Genomic DNA, 21,430 nt, shown 5'->3' with positions numbered 1-21,430 from the left:
CGGGGTAATTTATAAGGAGGAGAAATGTATGCCTCACAGTGCTGGAGAAAGTCCACAATCAAGTTGCTGACCTCCAGCATGGGCTTCTTGTATCAGCACGTGGTGGAAGTCAAGAAGGCAAGAAAGGGCAAAGGGGGTTGAGGTCTCCGTGTCTAATGACACCAACCCACACATGAGTATGAAGCCCTCCTCTTAAAAGTCCAACTTTTCACACTGGCGCAAAGGCAATCAAACCATAGTTTCTTTTGTTTTGTGGTTTTTGCTTTATTTCGCTGGCCTAGGGCTTAAATTCAGGGCCTGGACACTGTCCCTGAGCTTTGTGCTCAAGGCTAGCACTCTACCACTTGAACCACAGCTCCACTTCTGGTTTGGGGAGTGGGGAAGATTGTTCCTGTTATTGGTGGTGGTGGTGGTGTTTAATAGTTAATTGGGGATAAGAGTCTCATACACTTTCCTGCCGGAGCTGGCTTCAAACCATGATCTTCAGATCTCAGCCTCCTGAGTAGGTAGGATTATAGGCGTGAGCCACCAGTACCTGGCAAGCCATAGGTTTTGAAGGACAGCCATTCAAACCACAGCACTCAGGAATCAGGGTTCAAAGCCATTCTTATGTGGGGGGGGAGGGGGGTATAATTGGGTGGGGGAGGGGGGAGGCTGGGAAGGGAGGTGAAGGGTAAACAAAGGAGGAGGCTGCAATGCTTGGTAAGAAATGTATGCATTATCCTGCCCATGTAATTGTAGCCCCTCTGTACAGTATGTTCTCAAATAAAATAAAATAATATTAAAAAAATTTAAAAAAATAAATAAATAAAAAAGCCATTCTTCAACTCTAGGTCTACTGTGTTCTGTGTTCTTGCTCACAGACAAGAGTTGATCTTTACAAACTGGGGTTCTCAATTCTTACACAGAACCTCATTAAATAATGGATATATTTAAAATGACCCAGACAGGATGTTGTCACTTAGCTTTTTGGGATCCCAATCCTGCGTGCTGGAAGGAGGAAGCACTAGGCGTGGCTCCACGCGGTCCCAGCCCACATTGCAAGCTCAACCCTTCAGCCCTTCAGGCTCCCAAGTTTTCAGCATGCAGAGGGAAAAGTGGGAGATGGATTCTATACCCCTGACAGGCTCTAGGGTGTCAACATCGTGATTCAGGGCTTCAGCTCCATGCAGCTACTAAGAGAGCTGCTGAACCTCCAACTCCCATAACTGCCCCCGCCACCGCCCACCACCCCAGGAAATGGGAAGCTTTGAGCTAGCAAAATGTGATGCTGTGTTTCATTAAAACCCCAGAGACAGCCAGACACTGGTGGCTCATGCCTGTAATCCTAGCTACTCAGGAGGCTGAGATCTGAGGATTGCAGTTCAAAGCCAACCTGGGCAGGAAAGTCCATGAGACTCTTATCTCCAATAAACCACCAGAAAACCAGAAGTGGTGCTGTGGTTCAAGTGGTAGAGCACTAGCCTTGAGCTGAAGAGCTTAGAGACATTCAGGCCCAGAGTTCAAGCCCCATAGCTGACAAAACAAAAAACAAACACAAAATACACACACACACACACACACACACACACACACACACACACACACACAAAACCCTAGAGACACACATCCTTCATTACAACTAGAGTGCACATTAAGGGTTGTTTAGGGATAGTATGGTTCCAGAATGGGTAGTACAATTTTTTTTTGTCAATACTGGGACTCAGGGCCTGGGCACTATTCCATAGATTCCCTTTTGCTCAAAGGTGGCACTCTTTCCCCTGAGCCACAGCTTTCCTTCCAACTTTACTCCCCAGCCCAGGCTGGCTTCGAACCACAATCCTCAGGTCTCAGCCTCCTGAGCAGTTAGGATCACCAGCTGGAGGTACCCATGCCAGGCTGTGGTAACTCTTACTCCTCCAGCTGGACTATCCTCACTATACGATGCCCAGCTGTGTCCCATGAGGCCACTGCTGGCACTCCCACGTGTATTCTTTTGTATGTGAAGACGCCTCCATTTGCTGGGGCTGAGTCATTTGGGGAAATCTGTGGGTGATATTCTCACACCATCTGCAGGCTCAGTGAATACCCCTTTCCAGCCTCATGCCAGGCTTCTCACGAGTGCGGAAAAGTTCACTCATGGCTTTGATTCGACTGTACTGTGCAATGTTCAACCTTTGACTGGCAGAAACGGGAGTCGCTTTGAGGAAAATAGAATCTTCCAGGTGTAGGATGCACAGGAGCTGCTCAGCCCATTGTGTGCCATGACCTCTGAATAGGAAGGCCCCCTCAACTTAAACACAGCCCTGGTGAGTTTGCTAAAAAGCCTCGCAGTAGCAGCAGAAGCTGCCTCTGAGTTCTGCTCAGAAACTCCCCGCTCATAATTATGATATTGATGAGGGCTGGGAAGTTGGCTCAGTGGTAGAGCACTTGCCTTGCATGCCTGAGGCCCTGGGTTCGATTCCTCAGCACCACATAAGCAAAAAGAAAAAAGCCGGAAGTGGCACTGTGGCTCATATGGTAGAGTGCTAGACTTGAGCTGAAGAGTTGAGGGACAGCGCCCAGGCCCAGAGTTCAGGTCCCACGACTGGACCCAAAAAATAATTATTATGATGATGTTGATGAGATGTGAACACTGGAAATAGTTACAAAAAAATTTCCAAAATTCGAGAAACAAAGAAAAAATTAACTCTCTAGCTAGGCGCTGGTGACTTACACCTGTAATCCTAGCTACTCAGGAGGCTGAGATCTGAGGATCGTGGTTTGAAGCCAGGACAGGCATGAAAGTCCGTGTGACTCTTACCTCCAATGAATTACCCCCCAAAAAATTGATTCTCTTCATTATTTTTCAAATTCTTGTAGAATGTGGGAAGAAGAATATTCAACAGAAAGGATCTCCATATGACTTTATCGCCTTTACACCAAGATGGTTTTCATGTCAATAATTGCTTATTGGGCATTCTATGTCCTTGAAAGGTTCAAATGAATAGCTTTCTCAAAATGTTATATTTTGTAAAACAATATTTACCACCAGCATTGTGTGTGTGTGTGTGTGTGTGTGTGTGTGTGTGTGTGTGTGTGTGCTGGTCCCAGGGCTTGAACTCAGGGCCTCTTGCTCTCACTTGGCTTTTTTTTTACTCAGAGCTGACACTCTACCAAGTGAGCCACACCTCCATTCCTGTCTTTTTTCTGGTTAATTGGAGAGAAGAAACTTTCAGATTTGTCTGGCTAAACTGACTTTGAACCATGATTCTCAGAATTCAGCCTCCTGAGTAGGTAGGATTACAGGTGTGAGCCCCTGGCATCTGGCTCAGCATCTAACTTCTGAGGGCTCAGATGTAACAATCCTCTCATGTAAGTTCTAAAATGAACTGAGGGGAAAGGATCTGTGCTCCAGCAATAATGAAACACACCAACATGTAAAGGGAAGGAAGGCAATCCCCATCTGGGCAGTTTGCGTGTGCATCTGCCCACACTCGCTAATTGAAAGCAGCAGGCAGAGAAGCAAAGTCCTCAGAACTAATGTTCTGAAAACAACATGGACTATGCCAAGTTCTGAGAAGCAAAACATTGTGTTCAGTTCTGGGACTTGTTTGCTTGTTTGTGTCTTAATTCTCATTATGAAGCTGAATAGTTCCAGTCTTTGCTTAACTGAAGCTAGTAACAGAAAACACAATCAGTAACTTTTAAAAAACGAGTCCTATAAGGTCAACGAACTGTGGTAAGCTCAGTACCTGACTATGAAATAAGAGCAGAAAGAAACGAAGTCTGAAGAAGTGGGTGCCTGGGAAACAGCAGTTCTTCAAAGTTTAGACGTCAGAAAGAAAATGGACACTAGGTGGCGCTCCGTTTCCAAAATACAGCTCAGCCCCTCAGCCCGCCCAGCAAATTTAGCTGAAATGGCTTTAGTTTCAAATGCTAGAAAGGTGTTTAGGAAGGGTTTGCTCACCACATCTACTGGCTCCCTTCGGGATTTCATGTCTGTCTACAATCTGCAACCCATACTGCCACTGTGAGCTAGAGCCTTCGATTTTGATTCCGAGGTGATTCTCTTAAAAGTAAATACAATGGAAATGCGCACATGTGTGTATGTATACGTGGGTGTAATTAAAACAGACCACAAGAGTTGTAAAACATACATTTACTTCAGCAACAGAGGAGAGTTTAAATATATATCTTATTGTTATTTTGTTTCCCTGATGTGATCTGTAACACTGCCCAAAGTTTAATTTTATATTGTTATTTGACAAATAAATTTTAGAAATATGAATGACTATTCAAATGGAGAAATCATATACATAGAAACAGAAATAGGTATAAATATGTTAATATATTAAAATGTATCATATACATTTAAGTATAGTATATAACTAGAACTGAAATACATTTTAATGAATGTATATACAGTTGTATATTATGTAATACTTAAATATATATCTTAACATGAAAATATTATAGTTGATGATATGTGATTTCTAATTTTATATACACATTATATATAAAATAAAACATGTATGTATAATTTGTATGTACCAATAGTTGCATATATTATACATTTTAAATTCTATTGACATGCTTTGCATGCCTTATGATTCCACTAACATAGAAGAGAATAGATTTATACCTATAGTCCTTTTAGTAAGGGAAGAGTGGGAAAGACACCTGTTTAGCAGTGTAGAGGGAGTGAAAGGGACTCAGAATTCTGAATCAAAGAAGCAGATGGCACAAGAACTTAGCAGTTAGGCTAAATACAGTTTCCGTAGTGAATCACCAGGTGACTTACAATACCTAGCGCTATGCAAATGGCTGTCTCACCATAATGACTAAGGAGTAACAACAAGGAAAAAATGTAAACAAGTCCAGTACAGATGCAATTCTTTTTCAGTATTTTCAACCTGTCATTGGTAGAGTCAGACACAGTGGCTTATTTATATCAGGTAGTCAGGGAAGAGAGTATCCTTGAATCTAGCAGTTACAAAAAGAGGAACTAAAGAAAAAATGACTGCAGAGTAAATAATATACTTTGGGGGTGAGAAGAATTGTGCATATTTGAAGAACTAAAAAGACCCATGTGCCAGATTGCTCCTGCTTCGCCCCGGATCATATTTAGGTGGTTTCAGAAGCTATAGCAGCCAGACCTCCCACATGGCTCCAAAAATTAAGTAAACTTTAGTGAATATTTACAGATCCATTAGTTTGTCTTTCAAGTTAAACATACTTTTTCTGTATATTTTTTTCTTTTTCTTTTCTTTCTTTCTTTCTTTTTTTTGGGGGGGGGGGTCCATCTGGGCCTGGGCTCTGTCCCTCAGCTCTTCAGCTCAAGGCTAACACTCTACCACTTGAGCCACAGCAGCGCCACTTCGGGCTTTTTCTGCTTACGTGGTTCAAGTGGTAGAGCACTAGCCTTGAACACAGAGAAGCTCAAGAACAGTGGCCAGCCTCTGAACCCAAGCCCCAGGATTGGCACACGCACACAAAAAAACTGTGATTATTGCACAAGAAGCAAGGACAGAAAATACAGCATGGAGTGGCCAGCTGTGGGTCCCAGCCCACTGGATTTTAGAAGTGGGGAGGAAGCTGGGCCTGGTCATTGGGTCACAGTTTGCTAAATACTGATTCCAATCATTCTTCCAAGCTAGTCCTCTGTGGAAACTATTGATGAGAAACATGGCTATTCCATGAAAGATCAGTCCCAACCTGAGCTGTAACAGAGCCATGACCAATAACTACCATTGTCCATAGCTTCAACAAGATCTGTACCACTTTTGAACCACTATTATTTATCTTTTCCATATCTCCTCTAACATCCTGACTCATAGGATTTTCTTTTCACACCAGTCCGTCTCTGAACTTACTCTGCTATGTCCTTCTTTCCTTCCATCTGATGACCTCTCCCTTAACCTCTCAGTGACCATTATCATCCCTACCTTACCTGAGCCTTCAACCCTCCATGCCCCTTGCTCATCATTCACCAGGCAGAATTATGACTCTGGCTCATTCCAACTGCCCAAATACTCTGCAAGCAGATGGATCAGAGGAAATCACTAAAGCATACTAGCTGGGCTTACCATCATTTATGGTCATAATCCTCAAGTGGGAATTTGCCCTACCATTTCTTTAATCCAGCCAATTTCCCATTGGGACTTGAGTTCTTCTTTCTCTTTAATCAATTCCTCCTCCGCTATGACTTCCCACCCTTATGTGGCTTATCATCTCATTTAGAAGCAATTAGAATAAAACTTAGAAGCAATTAGAATAAGACTCCCACAAGCACCTCAGTCAACCAAGCCCTGAACATGATCCTGCTTCAACTACTGCCGGGCTTCACTTGTGTACGAATGCCACCTGTTGTTTCCTCCTTGAAGATGTCTGGGAACAGGAGGAGAGGAGTTAGCTCTCTCAAACACTATAAGAAGAACTCAGAGGAAATGGCTAGCAGGAAGGACAACAAAAAGGACAAACCAGCTGGGTGTCAGTGGCTCACACCTGTAATCTTGTATTTTTAGGAGGCTGAGACCTGACGATCATAGTTCAAAGCTACCCAGGCAGGAAAGTCCATTAGACTTTTATCACCAATTAGCCACTTAAAATAAAAATCAGAAATTGAGCTATAGCTCAAAGTGGTAGAGCATTAGTCTTGAGCACAAAAACAAACTCAGGGACAGTGCCCAGGCTCTGAGTTCAAGCCCTAGGACCAACACCAATAAACAAAAACAAAACAAACAAAAAGAAAACAGAAAAAGGACAGAACAGGTCAAAGACATTAAAGGGAGGATGTCACATTCATTGCAGGTTTTTCTTTCTTCTCTGTTTCTATGAAAGGATCGTTCAAGGTACTTTCCAGCAACTCTTATAGACTCTTGTTTTGATGATCTTTAGCAGTAGAAGTTATGTGGGTGGTAGGAGCCCTCTTTCTCACCTTTCTTTTCCTCTTTCCTTTCCCTGAGTCCAGAAGCAAAAAAAAAAAAAAAAAAAGTCCCCCATGAAACAGTTGAGGAGTACAACAGATGTGGGAAATACCTGGGCTTTTGCTGCAGGGATGTCTAACTATCCACAAACTCATGCGTAGATGGCTATGCAAGGGAAAGAGAAATCTGTCACCCCCCATCTCTCTGCTCAATGTTGACCATCAAGTTAGAATTTTGTGGGTATCTACAGAGAGAAGTGGTCAGCTTGAAAGTAAGTCACTGTTGAGATTTGTCTCCGCTTTCGTGGTAGAGTAAAAATATGCTTAGAGGACAAAGGTTATCATAGACCCAGATGAATTTTCCACATAGAGAAATATCCCCCAGTTTACAACTGAACCACTGGGTTATAATTTGTAGACAGAAGGACATTGTGACACGGAGTAGATGGGAAGACTGAGGCCTCCCTCTTCTGGAACTAAGAAGTAGCAGAAGGAAAGAGAGAGACTAAGAAGTTCAAACTTGGAGACCAGGTCTTGGCAGCAAGAGAGGGGCTCGGAAGCATCCAGATCAACGGGATTCTGGGAATCTCAGAGTTGGGCCGACTGGAGAAGGGACTGTTTCAAGTCATTTAGGAAATTGCAGTGATCATCTCAGCACCTCCTCCGACATGGCTCATGGGAATGGCGTGGGGGTCCTAAGGCAGGTGGGTGACAGACATACTGAAGGCAAAGCCAATGGATGCTAAGGGCCAGAATGCAGTCCTCTGGAATCCTAACAGCTCCCATGCACCCAAAAAAGGAGCCCAGCCATGCTGAGCAAGGCTACCTGCCAACAGAGAGCTCTGGACTTTGCTGTATCCACAGCAGACTTGGGTGAAAGAAGAGACAGAAGTTGGCTGATTCTATATATTTGTAAAGTCAACCTGAGATGTAAAAATGAATTGTTTTGACTCTCCAGTGGATTATTTAAAAACAGAAAACAAGCACTACATTATCAATGTTTTTGATGGCAATGATAGGAAAAGGTTCAAGTATGGAAATAAGTCAAAGAGAGGGCAGATATATCTTTAATAACATAGAAACTACTTAATTGTCTAATGGAATGTGTGTGTTTGATTTACCTTTAGGAAAAGGTTCAGATTTTGTGCAGTTACATGTTAAGAGATTTTTTTTCTGATAAATGCAAATAATTTTTGTTTAACAGAAAAGATAAACCCTAAGTTATGACTTATTGCCCTTTAGGACATGAATCAGCTTTGTGACAAACCCAGAAACTTATTTTAACATGTATTTTCAATGCCCATATATCCCTTTTTGACTAATTATCTTCTAAGCCAGCTTTACCAGTTCTGCTGTGTCCCTTATTAATCCCTGACACCTTTCCTTATTGGCTTACCTCAGAGTCTCCCTCATTAATTTACTGAAGGCCTGTACCCAAAAAACTATGTGGGGATTAGTTCAGAGTTTGACCCTGGATGTGACCAATGGCTTTGCCCATTTATTTTACATTTACTTCCTGTTTGGCTTTGCTAAAAATGTGATTACATAATTCAAATAGAACTAAATCCAAAGGAGAATATGCAGTCAACTTTTAAAGGTTGGTGGATTAGCCATTATCACATTGTTGTTTATCAAGGAGTACACAAGCAAGACAGCTAACGTGGAAGAGGACAACTCCTCACAATCTTAATGGGGATCCCGAGAAAAGCAATAATCAAATATCTCAGATCCAGAGATCTGAGATCCATCCTGGATGGCCAAAACTTATCAGGATGCCAGTGATAAGCTAGTCTTCTGTGTTTCACAGGAAAGAGCCATGAGCAAGGATCAAAGCTGTGAATGAATCTACAGGGATGAAGAACAATAGAGGATCCTGTTAAGAAGTGTAATGGACTAATGCTAGAAAGATATAGATTAACATGGAAATCAGAGTACTAGTATCACCATTGTTGTGTAGTGTTTCAGAGTAATCTGTTCTTATTGGGGATTTAATATAGCTGAATGTGAAAGACAAGTATCTCCACTGATGAATCTCAACAATGAGTCTTAAGGTTCCAATCAAAAGGAATGTGATCATTTTTTTTCCAGTTTGAAAATATTGGGTCATTGCTGTCATTTAAACTGCCTTACTTACATGTTTATCTGACATGATTTTAAGAAGTTACCACAGTATTTGGCACAACTTTTCAGTCAGATATGCTTAGGAAAGTTGTCTATAAGAAATTTTAAAATGAAGTATCATTATTTGAGAGGGTCTCATAATAATTGTGAGCTCAAATTTTTGCAGCATAGCCTTTATCTTCTCTTTTTCTTTTTCTTTTTCTTTTGTACTGAAGTTTGAACTTGGAGGCCTTTCTCAATGGTGCTCTAACAGTTGAGCCACACCTCCAGCCCAGCTTTTTCCTTCTTAGGAAATGAAGTCTAGCAAACTTCTCTGCCCAGGCTAATCTCAAACTATGATCCCCTATGACTCAGCCTCCTGAGTGGCTAGGAGTATAGATGTGTTGCCCATTTCCCCCTTTATTAATATTAATATTATTTCCAAGTACTTGAATTTTTTTACTGACTTTCCCAAATAGCAAACATGATCATTAACAAATTAAATAATGGGATTTGGAAACAGAACTTTACAATGTAGGGAAAAGCTAGCTTTTAAACAAATATAAGTTCTGGAAGTTGAATATTCATTTCTAAAACCAAAATAGACTCTGTATTGCCTTCTCTGCATGAAAGGACCACACCCACTTTTGAATAGCGCAAGAGAGAACAGCATCACATTCAGCTGGTGAAATGAGGGCGGCTTCAAGGAGGAAAGCTGTTACAGTAGGATCATTTCCTCCTCTTTTTCTGATCTTAGTGTCCTTTTAGTCCTAAAGATTCCAACACTTGGTGTCAGTGTTGCTCAAAAGCACAGACATAGTCTCACCACTAGGCTTTAAGTAAACACAGACAAACCATGGAGAAATGCTTTTAAGCATGCTTACAGGCTTGACCACAGGAGCAATTGTTATTCAGATCGCAGAGGCTGCAGTGCAGGTTTAGCCAGTTCTGACACCTGAGCTGGACATGTGTATGGATCAGGTTGGGCACAATGGGAATAGCAGCTGCTCTTGCAGCACAGATAGCCCCTCCAGAATCTCCCTTCCACCCATGCAAAAGCCTGCTTGTTAAAACAAACAGGAGATATTATCCAGCTTCCTTCATGCTTAATTGCCTCATGCAGCTATGAAAGCAGGAGGGAAAAGGTATTTAAACACAGTAGATGAAAAATAAACTAGAAGAAAGAAGGAGAATTCACAGGCTTATCTGTTCTAGAATCATCGCAGACAGTCGACATTTACCTCCAGTAGCAGAAATGGTTTTCTTCCCTCTCCTCCTTCCCTTTTGGAATTCACCTCCATTGTAAGGATCTCATGAAGGGACTTGGATTTGTTTGTTTGTTGCTTTAAAACACAGTGGAGCCTGGAGCCAGTGTCTCAGGACTGTGATCCTAGCTACTCAGGAGGCTAAGATTTGAGGATCACAGTTCAAAGCCAGCCCAGGCAGGAAAATCCATGAAACACTTATGTCCAATAAACCACCAGAAAACCGGAAGTGCTGCTGTGGCTCAAAGTGATAGAATACTAGCCTTGAGTGAAAATGCTCAGAAACAGTACCCAGGCCCTGAGTTCAAGCCCCAGTACAGAAAAAAAAAAATCTTAAAATAAAATCACAATTGACTAATGCTTAAGACTCCAGTTGTTTCTTACCTGTGTTTACAGCCAGCCCATTAGCTGGCTGAGCTCCTATCTGCCCCCTGTATCCAGTGGAAGGGCACAGATTCACTCAAGTTCCAGTGTTACTGAAAGTAGAAAAGATCGCTGTTGTTATTAGACATTAGCAGCATTTGTATTTATAAACTCAGAAATCTCCCTCTTTCTCTCTCCCTCCTTCTTCCCACTCACCCCATTTTTTCTGTTCTCCTTTCTCTGTTCCTTTTCCATATAAAGTTAAATCTACTCCCGTTAGCAGCTTTCTTTTTGCTCAGTTCTATCACTTAATTTTCTAGCATCTGTTCTTAACTTTCAAGACGACATTTGTCATTTTGTTTGACATTTCTGGATTCGATGAATGTGAATCAATCAAGTTTCCTGAAAAAATCCAAAGAAAGGTGTTAACAACCTAGCTTTGTTCTCAGAAGATGGTGCTGGGTTTTGTCCTCCACAGATGAAGATTTTAGCCACCAACCCCTCCATCCTTGAGCAGCAGAGAGGCCAGGATTTCCTCTCCTGCAGTTCTTCTGGTCCTGAGTTCATCCACCATCTTAGTGGAATCACTATTTCCATCATCAATATGATTGCTTTTAGCAGTGAACCTTTACAAAAACTGTCTAGAATGGCTATTAGAACCTGACATCTCTGCTTTGGGACCATGGATGAATTTGTATTCAACAATGTATACAATGTTTGATGATACGCTTTTTTGTTCCTTGACAAACTGTTGCAAGCATGTGAACATTTCTCTCTGTGTTACTTGGTAGACTTCTAAATACTATTTGGATAATTTTTGTAGTCATCTATCCTGAGACAGACCAGAATATGGAAAACTAATTTCTTTAATACTGTGTCATTAAACTATTTCCAAATTTTCCCAACACTAAAAATGCCTTGAGAAATACTAGTGTAGCAAGATCTTTGTGATCATTCTTTCAAATGTTTACAAATTACACTTATTATAAAGGATCTTAGGTTCTTTCTAAAAACTTAACACATAACAAATAAGACTGATGTACTCATCAAGTATCTTCTACCAAGTTGCTATTAGTGTCATCTACATAGTTACTTTCACAGGTTAATGAACCTTTATAAAAAATGTATCTACATGTATTTTCAGGTACTTAAATGAAATGAATGTGCAGAATAGTTTTCATTTGTGAGGCCAGAAGTGGTACACAGATGGTAACAGCATACATTCACATGGTAGGAAATGTGTGTGTGTTGGGGGAGGGGGGGGGATTCCAGGTGAAGATGTGATGACCTGCATTCTTCACTGTAACTGCTCCATGGGATTCCATTACTAAGCCACATTCCAAATAAGCCATGGTTTGTTGAAAGATTTTTCTATGGCTGGCTACCTAAACTGTTGTTGGGTTTTTGTTTTCTTTTGGGTTTGTTTGTTTTCTGCCTCACACAATGCTGCATTGGATTTTTCTCCTCATAGAGAAGGCACATTTTTGTGTTAATAGATCCTGTGAAATTGACCACAAGCACATCCCCCCCCCCTCCGCCAGAGCAAATGAGACTGTATTTGTCATCATAACTCAGCCACTTTATAGGATGAAGTTGTTGGGCTTGTTGTTTGTTTGTTTGATTGATTTTTTTCATTGTTACCTCTTGGTTTTGTGTTTATTGGTGGTTCTTCTATTCCTTTATCAGGTAAGATTTAGATAACTAGATGCATGAGTCCTCACGGTGTATTCCCACATGAGTCCTCACGGGGGATTCCTACGGCAGTGACCTGGGAAAAGTCCATATGGGGACTGCAGACACTCAAACAAATCCAACTTCATAAGAAGACTGCCCTTCTTGAGTCTGTTGTTAACCAGCTTTCCATTACTTGACAAAAACAAAACAAAACAAAAACCTGAGAAATCAGCTTAACTGTAGCTCATGGTTCAGAGGGGTTTCCCCCTTTACCATATATCCTTTTTTTTTTTTTTCAACAACATAAACTAATTTACAAAGGTTGTTTTGTGGAGGCTTTTTTTGCTGGTCTTGGGGCTTGAACTCAGGGCCTGATACTGTCCCTGAGCTTTTATGGTCAATGCTGGTGCTCTGCCACTTGAGTCACAGCACCATTTCTGGGGGTTTATTGGAGCTAAGAGTCTCACAGACTTTCCTACCAGGGCTGATTTTGAAGCACCATCCTTAGATCTCAGTCCTCCTAAGTAGCTAGATTACAGGTATAAGCCATCAGTGCCTGCTACAAAGGGGTTTTATTATACTCCTTCCATACATGCACAATGTACTGTGAGCATATTCTTCCTATTACTCTTTGTTGCCCCCCACTCTTCTTGTTTTATATAATATACTATCATATAATATATAATTATATATAGATAGTATCACCTCTACTTTCTGCATCCTACTCATTCCCCCTCAAACCTCTTTTACAATGAGATCATATTTTTAAAATTTTTATTGTAAAGATACTGTACAGGGCTGGGAAGGTGGCTCAGTGGTAGAGCGCTTGCCTTGCATGCATGAGGCCCTGGGATCGATTTCTCAGCACCACATAAGCAAAAAGAAAAAAGCCAGAAGTGGCGCTGTGGTTCAAGTGGTAGAGCGCTAGCCTTGAGCTGAAGAGCTGAGGGACAGCGCGCAGGCCCAGAATTCAGGCCCCACGACCAGACCCCCCCCCAAAAAAAAGATACTGTACAGAAGGGTTATAGCTACATGAGTAAGGCAACAAGTACATTTCCTATCCAAGCATTGTTACCCCCTCCTTTGTTTTTCCCCTACTAACCCTTCCTTCCCTATCTCCCCAACACCTCCCCTCCAAAGTTGTAAATTTCATTTTCAACATAGTGTCTTGTAAGTCTCATTGTTACAAAGATTCCATATATACACAAAACAAGAAGTGTTTGTAAGCTTGGCTTCTCTCACTCAACATGATGATCTGCAGTTTCATCCATTTCACTGCATATAACATAATTTCACTCTTCTTTACAGCTGAATAGTAGTCTACTTGAGAGGCTTCAGTCCTAGTTGGTACTGTGGAAGATCACTTAAGATCATGTCTTAATCCTCTTTAAGATTATGTCTCCCAATGACCAAACTCCCTTCCCCTAGACTCTGCCTCTTAAAAGTTCCACCACCTCCCAATGACACACTCAGCTGAAGAACAAACTTTTATCACATGTGGCTTTGGGAGCTATTTAAGATCCAAAATATCACCCCTAACATGACCCCTAACTTATGAAGTTGGCTGCTAGAACATCATGATAAAGTAGCAGATTTTGAACGCTTTAAACTGATTAGAAACCAGCTGTCCCCAGAGGTTGTTATGCTAGGCCCTAAAGGCCTAGCGACTCTCCCCAGGAGTCAGGACAATGCCCAGCATGCAGGGCTTACAGTCCCAGGGTACCAGTAGCTGGAATTGGGCAGCATATCCTCCTGAAGAGATGTTATTATACAGATGAGGTACAGAAGGGTTATGGTTAGATAAATCTGATAATGAGTACATTTCTTTATGAACAATATCACCCCTTCCCTAGTTCTCTCCCAGGTTTTCCCTCCCATCCCTACCCACAAGTTGTATAGTTCTCTCTCAACATAGTGTCTAATGAGTACCACTGCTGCCTTTGTTCACCTTTTGTCCTCCATTTCTATAATCCCCCTAACCCTCCCAAAGACAGATGAATGAATAAGACAAAAAGAAAACAAATATAACAAAGAAAAAGGTCCTCTTGTTTCCATTTCCTGGAGTACATTTCAATATGCCTTGGTTTTAACCAAATTTTTAGTGTTTGCATTTCCTAATTAAATGCTCATTCACTTCAAAGTTTGACCTAAGTTTGATGTCTTCATCTAGAAAGCTGGCTGGTAATGGGAAAGTACACACAATGAGAAACATGTGTGCCAATCTTCAAGGGAACTGGCCAAGATGCTTTGTACCTCAGCACCTAACCTAAAATCAGTCCCTGTGGATGCAAGTCCCAGCTCTGCCCTCTGCCCTTATCACTATACAGCTTTGACATAAACCCCAACTTGCTATTGTCATTTGTCAGATGCCAATCATATTAGTACCTCCTTATAAAGTCAAGTCCTACAAGTGCCAGGTGGATAGTCCACCTCTGAGTCCTGGCACAGCCAACATTTTATCCACAATATCTCTAATCAGTAGTTCTCTGCCTGGTCTCAGAACAGAGAGCAATTCCTGAACAGAGATTACCCTTTTGAAAGTAGCTAAAAGGAAGACATGAGGTCCCATAAATCTCTTCTCAAAGATTGTAGTTACAGTGGAGTCCACAAGTGCTCAAAGATTTCTAAAAGCATGTACATGGTTTTCCTACACATGCTTTTAAAAATCTTACTCCAGTTGAGGAGTCTGGTAATCATGGATTTTCCAGTGATGATAACCATGATGGCAAAGAAGAAGCAGAAAACACACTCCTACCCTTGGACTTCCCACCAGCAGTATTTACTGAAGAAAAAAGAGAACCAGGTTCCTTATAGCGATTGTCCCTAGGTAAAGACTGTAAGACAGGAATGACTGCAAAGCAAGTAGATCTCTTAGCACATATCTTGTCCGAAGGAATCATGAGCATAGCTCAGCACACTGAAAGAAGCCAGCCATGAAATTGTGTGTGTGTGTGTGTGTGTGTGTGTGTGTGTGTGTGTATTTTTTTCACACAGAGAAGCACAACACTGGTCTTCAACATTGCATATGATTTTCTGGCCAATGTTACACTGTCTTCTACACTTATGTTTAATGGTTCCAGCACTATAGAGACAGTTTGTTTTTTTTTTTTCTCCAGAAGTGAAGCTGGATGATCATACTGGTTCAGATTTAGGGAGGCAACTGCAAGAATGGTAGGGATGGAGGAAGAGTTTAAGAAATCATTGATGTCTTTCCACTTGAATGGGGTTGTTTTATTGTTTTGTTTTGTCGGTTGTGGGGCTTGAACTCTAGGCCTGAGCACTGTCCCTGAGCTTTTCAGCTCAAGGCTAGTACTCTACCACTTGAGCCACAGCTCCATTTCCGGCCTTTTCTGTTTATGTGGTGCTGAGAGATTGAACCCAGGGCCTCCCGATGTGAGGCAAGCGCTCTACCACTGAGCCACCTTCCAGCCTATGGGGTTGTTTTTATGGATAGAGGGTTGTGATCTAGAAAACGAACATATCAATATTTATTCAAGGACAATGAGCTTCTAGTCTCGAATTGTTTCTGTGCCTTAAGGGATTTTGTGAACTGTTACTTAGTATTCCTGAGCCTCAATTTTCTTATCTACAATCAATATAATACATGAAATATTAGTGTCATACAGGATTGCTGTGGGGTTTAGCCCCTCCCTTTTCTTCCCTTCCCACTTACCTTTCCTCAGCCTTTCCTCAACTTACCTTTCCTCAACTCTCTGTGGAGGTGGGATTAGATTTGAACTCAGGGCACTTTGCACTTGCTTGGGAGCTACACTACCACTTGAGCCAAACCCCAGCTCTTTTTTTCTTTATTTTTCAAATAAGATATAGTGTGGGCTTTTTGTTTGTTTGTTTGTTTGTTTTTTAAGAGGGCTAGTCTGAACCATGTTCCTATTTATTTCCCTGTAGCTCGAGTTAGAGTCTCATACAACCCCAGCCCTGACAGTGTTATTGGTTGAGATGAGGAATCTCACTTTTTGCTCAGGTGAATCTCACATAGCAATTCTCCCATCTCTAACTCCTGAGTAGCTAGGATCACAAGTATGAGCCTTTGTGCTTGCCCTCATTTTCTTTTTTTCTTTTTTGGTCCCGTTGTGGGGCCTGAACTCTGGGCCTGAGCGCTGTCCCTCAGCTCTTCAGCTCAAGGCTAGCACTCTACCACTTGAGCCACAGCGCCACTTCTGGCTTTTTTTTTTCTTTTTGCTTATATGGTGCTGAGGAATCGAACCCAGGGCCTCAGGCATGCAAGGCAAGTGCTCTACCACTGAGCCAACTTCCCAGACCTTGCCCTCATTTTCACTAGCCTCCACACCCCCATGCCTGCCAATTCCTAGAGAAAGTACTATTTACCTGAAAAGGTGCCTTTCATATGCAAACTGATCCATAGCCCAAACCTCCAACTGCTTCCTATAGCTCCTAGCTGAAGAGCCAAGATTTCCCACGCTAAGCACTGAATTCAGACATTGCACAATTTGAGATAGCCCTAATGCCCCAGCGCTCACTTAAACTAGCCACAACTAAGCCTGCTTACACTGGCTACCTTTCCCCACAGAAATAACAATAAAGTTCTTGACCACATTTTCTTCTCACCTCCTCTGCTTCCTGACCTGCCTCTGCCTCTGTCCCTTCACGGCAGATGTGAGCCATCCTCTTCGATCATAAGTAACAATCATTGTAATAGCAATCATTCATCTCCTGATCTATTATATTTACCCATCAGTGCTGCTATTGAAGAATACCACAGAGGGTGGGTGGCTTAAACAGCATTTATTTCTCACAATTCTGGGATGAAGAGCCCAAGGTCAAGACACAGTAGATTTGATGTCTGGTGAGAGTCTGCTTCCTGTTCACAGATAATAACTTACCATCTCCTTGCATTATCTTCACCAGTCTGAAAGGAGCTAGAATGTTCTCAAGTCTCCTTTATAAGAACACTAATCCCATTCAGGAAGGCTCTCTGATCACCCAAAAGCTCTACTTCATAAAAACATCACAATGGAGGTTGGGTTTCAACATGGAATTTGGGGAGACACAAATACTCAGTCCATAACACCTATGTTTTAAAGCATATATCCTAATCTCTGGGACCAGTGAATATTACCTAGTATGGCAAAATCAGGAATCATGAAATGATGATTATCCTGGTTTATCTTGGTGAGCCTGGAATAACCCCTTATTCAGGAGAAGCTGGAGATCTGAATGAAATGTAGAAGGTAGAAAAAGAAACTAGAGAGAAGCCACTACAAGCCAAGGAATGCTGGCAGTCTTTAGATGCTAGAAGAAGCAAGAAATGAATAGAACCTCCAGAAGACTCAAATTCCCTGTCATTCATTGTTTTTGTTTTTTTGTACATATTAAAAGTTAGAAGAAGCCAGGCACAGTGGCTTATACCTAGAATCCGAGCTACTCAGGAGGTTGAGATCTGAAGATCGCAATTTAAAGAAGAGTCCATGAGACACTTACATACAGTTAGCCACCAGAAAACTGAAGCTGTGGTTCAAAGTGGTAGAGTGCTGGCCTTGGGCAAAAGAGCTCAGGGACAGCGCCCAGGCCCTGAGTCCAAGCCCCACACTGACAAAAAAAAAAAGTTAGGAGGACTCTCTCCTTATCAACCCTCAAGGGTCAGCAGCAGACCCAGAGTTGGGCCTTGCTGGGTACCCAGAATGGGAAATGGCCTACAGACTACTCTCTTATCCTCTCTTTCCATGAGGCACACACACTTCTACAATCGGTCTTTAATTCTTGGAAATTGGAAAAACACATATTTGTCATTAAAGCCACTAGTTTGGAGCATATCGTTCTACAAGACCTCTTTGCCTTGGTTTTGTTCTCATGCACATTTCTCTGCTCCATTAAAGTTCAATAGCATCAGGCTCTAAGGTCATTGGGGAAAATCAGCAGGTGGACAGGGCTCTGGAGGACAGAGGTTGAAGACCGTCTCCAGCTGGGAGCAGGAGACCAAGGAGCAGCTCCTGCATCCCAGGAGAGCTGCTGAAAGCAACATCTATTTTGTCCAGGTTTCATTTTCATGGCCTCTCAGAGGATGTTTTAGCTCCTTGGATGCTGTGTTCAAGTTAGGAAGGGAAAGTGAGCAAACATAAGTCATGCTGCAAGACAGGCAAGCATTGCTCACTCAGGCCAATCACATGCCTGGCTGGCCTGCTTTGACCAGGCCACTTCTGCATCCTGAAATGTTATTCTGGAATCACCACGTGGCCCTGCGGAAGCCAACTCGATGTGAGTGCCTCACATTGCTGGTGTTTTATAGAACTCACTTATCCCCACAGATCCCAAATGTCAGAGGTCTCATTTGCTGATCTTTTGCTGATGACAGGGGTTGGCATTGCCATTTCATGGACACCAACACATGCCGCATGGGTCAGAGGTAGAGCAGGCTGGTGGCAGAGCTGGTGGGTCACCACATAGCAGTGTGGGAAGAAACAGAAGCTGACTGAGGGAATTTCTCTGCTGTTGTGGGCGGGCTTTGATGGGCTTGTGGTTGACTTCCTCTCTTAGATTTTGGGGCTGAGCTATTGCTGGTGCAGTAGGAGCCAAGCATATCCTGTTTCACTCCAGCAGAGGTGTCATTTTGACAATGGCACTACTGAAGTGGGGAAGCTGGGTGTAACCTGTGTCATCTTGGCCACATGGTGGATAGGAAATTGGGTGTAACTGGTGCCATCTTGTCTTCATGGTGGAGGAAGGTGAAGTCCTACCTCCCAGGTGAAGGGCGTGCTTCAATTCCTAGAGGCAGGACCTCTCAAAATGAGGTTTCTTTGTTTCTTGCAACTGAGATACCTTGCAACAGTACATGACCATACCGTATGTACAGTGACGATAATGAGGCACAAGGGCAGCAGAGTGTGAACATTGACCCTACCCTCAGGTCAAGCCAGCCGGCTCTGGATAGCTGCTTAAGTCCCAACCCTGCCACCAGGACAAATCTGACTTCCTCTAAGCAAATGAATACACTACAGGTGACCATCTTCAGACGTGAACCTAAAGCTGAGGTTGCTCAACTCCATCCTGAGTCTAACTCCGGGCTCACTCATTTGAAACACACACACACACACACACACACACACACACACACACACACACACACACACACACACACACACACACACACACACAATTATTGGTTCTTCTTCTTTGGAGAATCCTGACCAATACACAGATTTAGGGACAATTCCTGGGTCTTCTGCTACATATTATAGAATTACTCCGGTAAGCTGGTTAGTTTATTTTTCTTTCCATGTTTTTTTTTTTGTATCAATTAGTTATACAAGAGAGTTTCATATTGACATGTTTCATTTGTCATTCTGACAGGCATACAAGGTACCTTGATCAGAATCACCCTTCCAACCTCCCTTACTTCTTTCCCAAACCCATCTCAATAAGCTTCCTTGTTCCATTCTTCCACAAAATGGAGATGTTTACATTATCTTGAAATATCCTGAGGATATTCACCCATGAAACATGATGGGTGCTACAAGAATGCATTAAAAACATGAAACTCAAGATGCTACATTTCTCCCAAGTAGTTTATACTCTCATGAAAGAGATAGATAGCAATAGAACTGATAAGCACCAATATTTAGCAAGCAGCACTACCTACAGATTCACACTTTGGGGACATGAAAGGTACTGGAATGAGACACAAAGTATGTCACCCTGGCAGAAAGGTTGTTTAGAGCGGCAGGTGATAAGCACTCTACCAACCACTATCCTGCTTAAAAGCAGGAGATAAATATCAGTTTGGAATATCTCCTTCTGAACCAGGAAGAGAAAAATATTCAGAAACTACCCTTAACAACTAAGATAACATTTGCCTACACAGCAAATCTGAGTAAACAATCGCTTGCACTTTGTCCTCCCAGTTTCTATTACCTCAGATATCCAAAGCCCCTTTTGCCTTGTCTAGCCTGCTATGCTATATAAACCCCAGATTCTATCTGGCTTCTTGAATCCCATTTCTTTGTGACCACCAGTACTTACATACAGAACTACATCTGGTTTTGTTTTTGTTTTTGTTTTTTTTTACTTTTCCTGTTCATCTGTTTTTATGTCCATTTAATTTGCAGCTTCCCCAGCCAATGAAGTAGAAGAGTAGAGGTTAAAATTCTTTTTCTTTCTTTATGGGTGTGCAAGTGAGATGTTGCCTCTCTCTATCTTCTGAAGGTCCAATGAAATAAACTCAGAATAGGCAGATTAATAAGAGGAAAAGACAAACACATTCATTAGCTCTTTAGCATGCATAAACATGGGAGTCATACAAAAATCAGACCCTTAATAAGAAGCACATGGTTGAAGCCTAAATACTTCATAAGGATGAGGAAATGGTGGAGTGAGGGCTGCGAGAAGGGTAACAGATGATTTTAGGGAAAATTAAGAGACCTCACTAAATTGTTGAGTTCTCCTCTTTGGAATTCGAATGAGCTCAGAGAAACCTAATCCCTAGACAAAGTTTATCTAGGAATGGTTACATCTTAGTTTTCTGTGATGGATGCAAGATTTCAGGAGGACGTAGAAGGCAAGTGTGCTCTCTTTAGCATGTCTGGTCTTAAGGCAGATAAGAAAAACTCCAGAAGAAGACATTGTAAAAGGTTAGGGTGACCTTAATTCTAAGGTCTCTTAACATGTCCAAGTACCAATCTTTGGATGACCATTTCTGAATCCCTGGTATTGCTTGGGTCTTAAATGTCCTCTAGAAGCTTTTATGTTGAAGATTGAGTTCTTAACGAAGCAGCATTTACAAGTAAGGCTGTAGGTCATGAGGGCTTTGACCTCATGAATGGATTAGTCCATTTGTGGATATTTATGGATTTATAGCTCACTGGGTTTCCAGGAATATGCTTTGTTGCTTTGTTATAAAAGTATACTTATCCTCCCTCTCTCTTACCTTTCTCTCTCTCTCGCTTCTCTCTCCCCCTCTCTCTTCTTCCTTGCTGCCAGACTGTCCTTTGATCATGATATGCTACATCATACAGGCCCAAGAAGAACATGTGACTACAGACTGAAACCTCTGAAACTGTGAGCCAAATGAATAATTTCCCCTGTAAGGTTTGGACCTAAGGTATTCTTTCACACAGCTAGAAAGCTAACACAATCCCAATATAGGTATCATGAAAAAAATAACAATAGA

This window comes from Dipodomys merriami, unplaced genomic scaffold (genome assembly GCF_024711535.1).
Source record: "Dipodomys merriami isolate MVZ:Mamm:240054 unplaced genomic scaffold, mDipMer1.0.p SCAF_12, whole genome shotgun sequence".
Taxonomy (NCBI): Eukaryota; Metazoa; Chordata; class Mammalia; order Rodentia; family Heteromyidae; genus Dipodomys; species Dipodomys merriami.
This window is presented reverse-complemented; position numbering follows the sequence as displayed.